Source organism: Macaca nemestrina, chromosome X (assembly GCF_043159975.1).
Source record: "Macaca nemestrina isolate mMacNem1 chromosome X, mMacNem.hap1, whole genome shotgun sequence".
NCBI classification, from domain to species: Eukaryota; Metazoa; Chordata; class Mammalia; order Primates; family Cercopithecidae; genus Macaca; species Macaca nemestrina.
This window is the reverse complement of record NC_092145.1, coordinates 223998-234323: the sequence shown is the minus strand read 5'-3', so window position 1 is coordinate 234323 and position 10326 is coordinate 223998. Positions and strand designations below refer to the sequence as shown.

The following is a 10326-nucleotide window of genomic DNA, read 5'->3' as shown; positions in this document are numbered from 1 at the left end:
ACCAAAATCTATGTGACACAGCAAAAGCAGTACTAAAAGGAAAGTTTATAGCAATAAGTCCTATGTCAAATAAGTAGAAAAACAACAAATAACCAATTTTAAAATGCATTTTAAGGAATTATAAAAGCAAGAGCAAATCATATGCAAAATATGTAGAAGAAAGGAAATCATAATGATCGGAGCAAAAATAAATGAAATTGAAACCAAAAAGCAATACAAAAGATCAACAAAACAAAAAGCTGGCTTTTTACAAAGATAAACAAAATTGACAAAACTTTAGCCAGACTAAGAAAAAGAGATAAGATTCAAATAAGTAAAGTAAGAAATTAAAAGAAGACTTTATAACTGATACTGCAGTAATTCAAAGGATCATTAGAGACCATTTTGCGCAATTATACGCCAATAAATTGGAAAACCTAGAAGAAATTGATAAATTCCTACACACATACAACCTAGCAAGATAGAACTATGAAGAAATCCAGAACCTGAATAGACCAATAACAAGTAATGAGATCAAAGCATAATAAAACGTCTCTCATCAAAGAAAAGCTCAGGACCCAATGGTTTAACTGTTGAATTCTACCAAACATTTAAAGAAGAACTAATACCAAACATAATCAAACTATTCCAAAAAATTGAGGAGGAGAGATTACTTTCAAACTCATGCTATGAGGCCAGCATTACCCTGATACCAAAACCAAAGACACAACCAAAAAAGAAAACTACAGGCCAGTATATCTCTGATGAACATAGATGCAAATATCCTCAACAAAATCCCAGTAAAACAAATTCAACAACACTTTAAAAAGATTATTCACTATAACAAAGTGGGATCAACCCAGGGATAAAGAATGTTTCAACATATGCAAATCAATCAGTGTGATACATTATATCAACAGAATGAAGAACAAAAACCATATGATCTTTCCAACTGACGCTGAAAATGTATTTGATAAAATTCAACATCCCTTCATCATAAAAACTCTCAAAAAACTGGGTACAAAATGAACATACCTCAACATGGTGAAGGCCATATATGATAGACCCAAGTATCATACTAAATGGGGAAAAACTGATACCACAAAAAATTATTAGAGTTGATAAACAAATTCAGTAAAGTTGCAGGATATAAAATCAGTAGCATTTCCATATACTAACTGTAAATGATATACAAAAGAAATCAATAAATAATCCCATCTATAATAGCTACAAATAAAATAAAATACCTAGGGATATACTTAACCAAAGAAGTGAAAGGGCTTTACAATTAAAACTATAAAACATTGATAAAAGAAATTGAAGAGAACAAAAATTGTAATATATTCCATGCTCATAGATTAGAAAAATCAATATTGTTAAAATGCCCATACTACCCAAAGCAATCTACAAATTCAAGGCAATCCCTATGAAAATACCAACGACATTCTTCAAAGAAATAGAAAAAAAAAAATTCTAAAATTTATATGGAGCCACAAAAGACCTAGACTAGCCAAAATCATCCTAAGGAAAAAGAGCAAAACTGGAGGAATCACATTACCAGACTTCAAATGATACTACAGAGATTTAGTTACCAAAACAACATGGTGCTGGCATAAAAACAGATACGTAGACCAATGGAACAGAAAGCAGAACCCAGAACTTAATCCACACATTTACAGTAAACTCCTTTTTAACGAAAGTGTCAAGAACATATATTGGGGGAAAGACCGTCTCTTGAACAAATGGTGCTGGGAAAACTAGATATCTCTATGTAGAAGAAAGAAACTAGATCCTTATCTTTTGCCATGTATAAAAATCAAATCAAAATGGATTAAATACTTAAATCTAAGCCCTGCAATTATGAAACTACTAAAAGAAAACATTGAGGAAACCTACCAGGACATAGATCTGGGCAAAGATTTCTTGAGTAATACCTTAGAAGCACAGGCAACCAAAGCAAAAATAGACAAGCGGGATTAAATCAAGCGAAAATGCTTCTTCACAGCCAAGGAAACAGTCAACAAAGTGAAGAGAAACCCACAGAATGGGAGAAAGTATTTGCAAGTAACATATCTGACAAAGGAGTAATAACTAGACTATATAAGGAGCTCAAACAACTCAATAGGAAAAAATCAAATAACCCAGCTTTGAAATGGGCAAATGACCTGAATAGACAAGTCTCAAAAGAAGCCATACAAATGGCTAAGAAGTATATGGAAAAAATGCTCAATTTCATCAATAATCAGAGAAATCCTAATCATAACTACAATGAAATATCATCACACCCAGGTAAAATGCCTTTTTTCCAAAAGACAGGCGGTAACAAATGTTGGCAAGGATGTGAAGAAAGTGAAACCCACATACACTGTTGGCAGGGATGTAAATTAGGACAGCCACTATCGAGAACAGTATGGACGTTTCTCAGAAAAACTTAAAATAGAACTACCATATGATCCAGCATTTCCACTGCTAAGTATATATCTAAAAAGAGGTAATCAGGATATTGAAGAGATGTCTACACTCCCATATTCATTGCAGCCCTATTCACAATCTGTAAGATTTGGAATCAACATAAGTGTACATATATGAATAAATGGACAAAGAAAGTGTGGTACATGTATACAAAATAGAATATTAGTCAGCTGTGAAAAAGAATAAAATCCTGTCATTTGCAACATGTATGGAACTGGAGGACGTTATGTTAAGTGAAATAAGCCAGGCACAGAAAGACTAATTTCACAAGTTCTCACTCACATGTAGCTAAAAATTAAAACAATTGAACTCGTAGACACAGAGAGTAGAATAATGATTATCAGAGGCTGGGAAGGGTAATGGAGGGGAAATGAGGATGGTTAATGGGTGCACAAAAATAGAAAGAATGAATAACATCTAACATTTGATAGCTAAACAGGGTGATAATAGTAAAAAATAATTTACTCTATATTTTAGAATAATTAAAAGAGTGCGATTGGAATGTTCCTAACACAAAGAAATGATCAGGGCTTAGGGTGATGGATATTCCAACTACCCTGGTGTGATTATTATACATTATATGCCTATTTCAGAATGTCACATGTACCCCATGAATGTTTATGCCTATTATACCCAAAACTACTAAAATGTAAACATTTTCATAAAAAAGATATTTCACATAAATGAAAATGAAAAGCAAGCAGTAGTAGCTATACTTTTATCAGAAAAGTAAATATCAAATCAAAGATGAAAAAAGACAAAGAAGAATCCTAGTCTCTGATAAAACAGACTTTAAACCATCAAAGATCAAAAGAGACAAAGACGGTCATTACATAATGGTAAAGGGATCAATTCAACAGGAAGAGCTAACTATCCTAAATATATATGCACCCAATACAGGAGCACCCAGATTCATAAAGCAAGTCCTTAGAGACTTACAAAGAGACTTAGACTCCCATTCAATAATAATGGGATACTTTAACGCCCCATTGTCAACATTAGACAGATCAATGAGACAGAAAGTTAACAAGGATATCCAGGAATTGAACTCAGCTCTGTACCAAGCAGACCTAATAGACATCTACAGAACTCTCTACCCCAAATCAACAAAATATACATTCTTCTCAGCATCACATCACACTTATTCCAAAATTGACCACATAGTTGGAAATAAAGCACTCCTCAGCAAATGTAGAAGAACAGAAATTATAACAAACTGTCTCTCAGACCACAGTGCAATCAAACTAGAACTCAGGACTAAGAAACTCAATCAAAAATGCTCAACTACATAGAAACTGAACAATCGGCTCCTGAATGACTACTGGGTACATAACGAAATGAAGGCAGAAATAAAGATGTTCTTTGAAACCAATGAGAACAAAGATACAACATACCAGAATGTCTGGGACACATTTAAAGCAGTGTGTAGAGGGAAATTTATAGCACTAAACGCCCACAAGAGAAAACTGGAAAGATCTAAAATTGACACCCTGGCATCACAATTAAAAGAACTAGAGAAGCAAGATCAAACACATTCAAAAGCTAGCAGAAGGCAAGAAATAACTAAGATCAGAGCAGAACTGAAGGAGATAGAGACACAAAAAACCCTTCAAAAAATCACTGAATCCAGGAGCTGGTTTTTTGAAACGATCAACAAAATTGATAGACCACTAGCAAGACTAATAAAGAAGAAAAGAGAGAAGAATCAAATAGACGCAATAAAAAATGATAAAGGGGATATCACCACTGACCCCACAGAAATACAAACTACCATCAGAGAATACTATAAACACCTCTATGCAAGTAAACTAGAAAAACTAGAAGAAATGGATAAATTCCTGGACACATACACTCTCTCAAGACTAAATCAGGAAGAAGTTGAATCCCTGAATAGACCAATAGCAGGCTCTGAAATTGAGGCAATAATTAATAGCCTATCAATCAAAGAAATCCAGGACCAGATGGAGTCACAGCTGAATTCTACCACAGGTACAAGGAGGAGCTGGTACCATACATTCTGAAACTATTCCGATCAATAGAAAAAGAAGGAATCTTCTCTAATTCATTTTATGAGGCCAACATCATCCTGATACCAAAGCCAGGCAGAGACACAACAAAAAAAAAGGGAATTTTAGACCAATATCCCTGATGAACATCGGTGCAAAAATCCTGAATAAAACACTGGCAAACCAAATCCAGCAGCACATCAAAAAGCTTATCCACCAGGATCAAGTGGGCTTCCTCCCTGGGATGCAAGGCTGGTTCAACATACACAAATCAATAAACACAATCCAGCATATAAACAGAACCAAAGACAAAAACCACATGATTATCTCAATAGATGCAGAAAAGGCCTTTGACAAAATTCAACAGCCCTTCATGCTAAAAACTCTCAATAAATTGGGGATTGATGGAACATATCTCAAAATAATAAGAGCTATTTCTGACAAACCCACAGCCAATATCATACTGAATGGGCAAAAACTGGAAGCATTCCCCTTAAAAACTGGCACAAGACAGGGATGCCCTCTCTCATCACTCCTATTCAGCATAGTGTTGGAAGTTCTGGCCAGTGCAATCAGGCAGGAGAAAGAAATAAAGGGTATTCAATTAGGAAAAGAAGAAGTCAAATTGTCCCTGTTTGCAGATGACATGATTGTCTATTTAGAAAACCCTATTGTCGCCGAAGGAAGGGGAACATCACACACTGGGGCCTATCATGGGGAGGGGGGAGAGGGGAGGGATGGCATTGGGAGTTATACCTGATGTAAATGATGAGTTGATGGGTGCTGACGAGTTGATGGGTGCAGCACACCAACATGGCACAAGTATACATATGTAACAAACCTGCACGTTATCCACATGTACCCTAGAACTTAAAGTATAATAATAATAAATAAATAAATTAAAAAAAAAAAAGAATACCCTATTGTCGCAGCCCAAAATCTCCTCAAGCTGATAAGCAACTTCAACAAAGTCTCAGGATACAAAATCAACGTGTGAAAATCACAAGCATTCTTATACACCAATAACAGAAAAACAGAGAGCCAAATAATGAATGAACTCCCATTCACAATTGCTTCAAATAGAAGAAAATACCTAGGAATCCAACTTACAAGGGATGTGAAGGACCTCTTCAAGGAGAACTACAAACCACTGCTCAATGAAATGAAAGAGGACACAAACAAATGGAAGAACATTCCATGCTCATGGATAGGAAGAATCTATATCGTGATAATGGCCATACTGCCCAAGGTAATTCATAGATTCAATGTCATCCCCATTAAGCTACCAATGACTTTCTTCACAGAATTGGAAAAAACTGCTTTAAAGTTCATATGGAACCAAAAAAGAGCCCGCATTGCTGAGACAATCCTAAGTCAAAAGAGCAAAGCTGGAGGCATCATGCTACCTGACTTCAAACTATACTACAAGACTACAGTAACCAAAACAGCATGGTAGTGGTACCAAAACAGAGATATAGACCAATGGAATAGAGCAGAGCCCTCAGAAATAATACCACACATCTACAACTATCTGATCTTTGACAAACCTGACAAAAACAAGAAATGGGGAAAGGATTCCCTATTTAATAAATGGTGCTGGGAAAACTGGCTAGTCATAAGTAGAAAGCTGAAACTGGATCCTTTCCTTACACCTTACACAAAAATTAATTCAAGATGGATTAGAGACTTAAATGTTAGACCTAAAACCATAAAAATCCTACAAGAAAACCTAGGCAATACCATTTAGGACATAGGCATGGGCAAGGACTTCACGTTTAAAACACCAAAAGCAATGGCAATAAAAGCTAAAATTGACAAATGGGTTCTAATTAAACTAAAGAGCTTCTGCACAGCAAAAGAAACTACCATCAGAGTGAGCAGGCAACCTACAGAATGGGAGAAAATTTTTGCAAACTACTCATCTAACAAAGGGCTAATATGCAGAACCTACAAATAACTCAAATGAATTTACAAGAAAAAAACAAACAACCCCATCAAAAAGTGGGCAAAGAAAATGTCTTCTTTCTCAAAAGAAGACATTTATGCAGCCAACAGAGACATAAAAAAATGCTCATCATCACTCACCATCAGAGAAATGCAAATCAAAATTGCAATGAGATACCATCTCACACCAGTTAGAATGGCAATCATTAAAAAGTCAGGAAACAACAGGTGCTGGAGAGGATGTGGAGAAATAGGAATACTTTTACACTGTTGGTGGGACTGTAAACTAGTTTAACCATTGTGGAAGACAGTGTGGCGATTCCTCAAGGGTCTAGAACTAGAAATACCATTTGACCCAGCCATTCCATTACTGGGTATATACCCAAAGGATTATAAATTATGCTGCTATAAAGACACGTGTACATGTATGTTTATTGCGGCACTATTCACAATAGCAAAGACTTGGAACCAACCCAAATGTCCATCAATGACAGACTGGATTAAGAAAATGTGACACATATACACCACGGAATACTATGCAGTCATAAAAAAGGATGAGTTCGTGTCCTTTGTAGGGACATGGATGCAGCTGGAAATCATCATTCTCAGCAAACTATCACAAGAACAGAAAACCAAACACCGCATGTTCTCACTCATAGGTGGGAATTGAACAATGAGATCACTTGGACACAGGAAGGGGAACATCACACACTGGGGCCTGTTGTGGTGTTGGGGGAGGGATAGCATTAGGAGATATACCTACAGTAAATGATGAGTTACTGGGTGCAGCACACCAACATGGCACATGTATACATATGTAACAAACCTGCATGTTGTGCACATGTACCCTAGAACGTAAAGTATAAAAAAAAACTAGAAATCAATAGCAAGAGGAACATTTGAAAATATATAAACACATGGAAATTAAACAACAGGGTCTTGAACAACCAATGGGTGGAGGAAGCAATTAACAATACAAATTTAAAATTCCTTGAAACAAATGAAATTAGAAACACATACCAAAACCAATGAACAGCAAAAACAGTTTTAAGACGCACATTTATAGCAATAATAACTTACCTCAAAAAACTAAAAACAATTTAGCAATGTATGTCAAGGAACCAGAAAATCAAAACTTAGCAATGTATGTCAAGGAACCAGAAAATCAAAGCAAAAAAACTCAGAATTAGTAAAAGTAAAGAAACAATCAAGATCAGATTAGATATAAACAAAATTGAGACTATAAAAAATACAAAACACCAACAAAATGAAAACATTTTTAAAAGAGAGAAACAAAATCAACAATACAGTAGCCTGACTAAGAAAAAAAGAGAGAAGACTCAAATAAATAAAACATAACACAGAAATACAAAGGATCATAGACTACTATGAACTACTACTACTAGGGTAAGAAATAGGAAAACCTAGAAGAAAATTGATTGATTATTCTTGGGTACATACAATCTACAATGATGTGAATGAAGGAGAAGTAGAAAACCTGAACAGACCAATAAAAAGTTGTGAGATTTAATCAATAATAAGTCTCTCAACAAAGAAAAGTTCAGAAGCAAATGACTTCACCACTGAATTGCACCAAATCTTTAAAGAAGAATTAATACCAATTCTTTCAAACTATTCTAAAAATTGAAATAGAGGACACTTTTTCTAATTCATTCTACAAGGCCAGTGTAACCAAAAACCAGAGAAGGACACAATAAAAACAGAAAACTACAGGCCGATATCCTTGATGAACATAGATTTTTAAATCCTCAACAGAATACTAATAAACTGAATCCAACAATATATCAGAAAGATAATATACTGTAATCCCACCACTTTGAGAGGCCGAGGCGGGTGGATTGCTTGATCCCAGGAGTTTGAGACTAGCCTGGACAACATGACAAAACCACATCTCTACTAAAAATATAAAAATTAACTGGGCATGGTGGTGCACATCTGTAATCCCAGCTACTCGGGAGGCTGAGTCATGAGAATCGTTTGAACATGGGAGGTGGAGGTTGCAGTGAGCTAAGATCGCACCACTGCACTCCAGCCTGGGTGACGGAGTGAGACTTTGTTTGAAAAAAAAAATGCATTCTAGAAAGTGGAGGTAACTGAATGTAAAATTCTCACAGCAATTTAATAGAACTGTCCCAGATGGTTAGCTGAGGCCAATACCTAATGAGGACAAAATCCTTGTCTGTGAGGAATTTTGGATGATACCTGGAGAAATATTATGCTATGCATAAACCAAATTTAATTGCTTTCATGAGTGTTGTAAAGTTTCGTATAATAAAAGTTTTTTTCTACATGCATTTGAATTTCACAGCAAGAGTGGCAGAGAATACCTAAACACAGAAGAAAGCATTCATTCAAGACATCTAATTCCTTGATATAATGCATACAGTTCAAAATGATTACACTATCATTACATCTAGGGCTTTCTGTAAGTACAAGGTGGTGGCTGTGGAAAGCACTGCCCCCAGTATCAACATCTAGAAAGTATCCACCACCCTCTACGTGTGTTCTCTTTTTGTGTTTTTTTCTTCATTTTTTTTTAAACTTTGCTGTTGCTAATTTTTAGCAAAGTGGGTAAAAATAGAATTGTAATCATTGAACATAGCACTCTGACAATCAAGACACTTAACACCTTAAATCTTCTGGGGCAAAGAAAGCACTGTGCAACATTTAGAAATCTGATTAACAAACAAGATCATCACAAATTTTCCTTGCTTAAAGACTTCCACAACTTTCCTAATCAGGTCATCATAGGAGGTCTGACTTGTTTGTTTCAAAGCTAACATAAGAAGATTCTGGTTCTGGAGTGATGTGAATAATAAGTTCCATCTGATTTCATTCCATTCATCAAATATTCAAAAGGATTAAATATTGTGTCATCAGTGACAGAACCTGGAATCAGGTCACAGATTCCACTCTTACGAGTGACATTCTTTGCAGTAACACCATCTTTCATGTAGAACTGGTCCATAACTGCTGGGTCAAGTTCACTTCATCAGAATTTCCAGGGTTTGATCTGGCTGACTGATTACCCAACTCTCTGGGAACTCCAGAGTACATAAGTACTACTAGTCAGAATTCATATATCCCATACGATATGCTGCTCCATTTGGGAAAATTGCATTAAGAAACTCTATGTCTTCCTGGAAATTCTGGTTAGGGTACCCTTGGTGAGAAGGCTTAATGAACTTCTTATAAGAATAAAAGAAGCTTTGAATAGAGTCAAACCCACTGTAATACCCAGCAAGCTTTGACAGAGGAACCAGTGCTTTAAGCAAGAGGGTGGTATCACATGTCTTCAAAATGAAACGTCTCTTGGAGACAAATATGCTACTCTCACTGAGTACATAAGCTTCCTGCTTGTCAATTTTTGCCACACTTGATTGAACATTACACATTCTTCAAAAATATGTCCCACTCAGATCTTGGAGTACTGCTAAGATTCCCACATCCTTCGTTTGTATCAGGCTGCTACCAGGAGAACCAAACCTTCAGCAGCTTCTTGGTCCCTTCAAAAAAATTTTGCAGCTTCCATCACCATGAGACTAGCAAACAACCAATAACCACAGAAAATCAACTAAATTAAAGCTTTTCTCCTGCTGCTGCCACTGCTGCTGCAACTTGTTCTATCTGTGTTACTAAAGTCCGGGTTCCTTTCTTTGCTATAATTTTGTGATTGAAAGTTCAATGTGAGTCCATCGGAAATAAAGGCAGATACAGTTCAGTCTCTTGTATTTCACTGCTTCCCCATTAGAGAGAGTAGAGCAAGTGCCAGCTAATGTTGCCAGTGAAAGTCTAAACCTCTTTTCTTTATAAATTACCCAGTCTCAAGTGTTTCTTTATGACAATGCAAGAACAGCCTAACACAGTATTACATAATAATAAAGGGTGCAATACAACAAGAAGA

At 35.8% G+C, this 10326-nt stretch overlaps 1 pseudogene; it reads right to left on the bottom strand.

The window, feature by feature from the left end:
- Nucleotides 1–8917: 8917 nt before the first annotated feature.
- LOC105467985 (S-adenosylmethionine decarboxylase proenzyme 1-like) lies at nt 8918–9511 on the bottom strand (annotated as a pseudogene).
- Nucleotides 9512–10326: the final 815 nt, after the last annotated feature.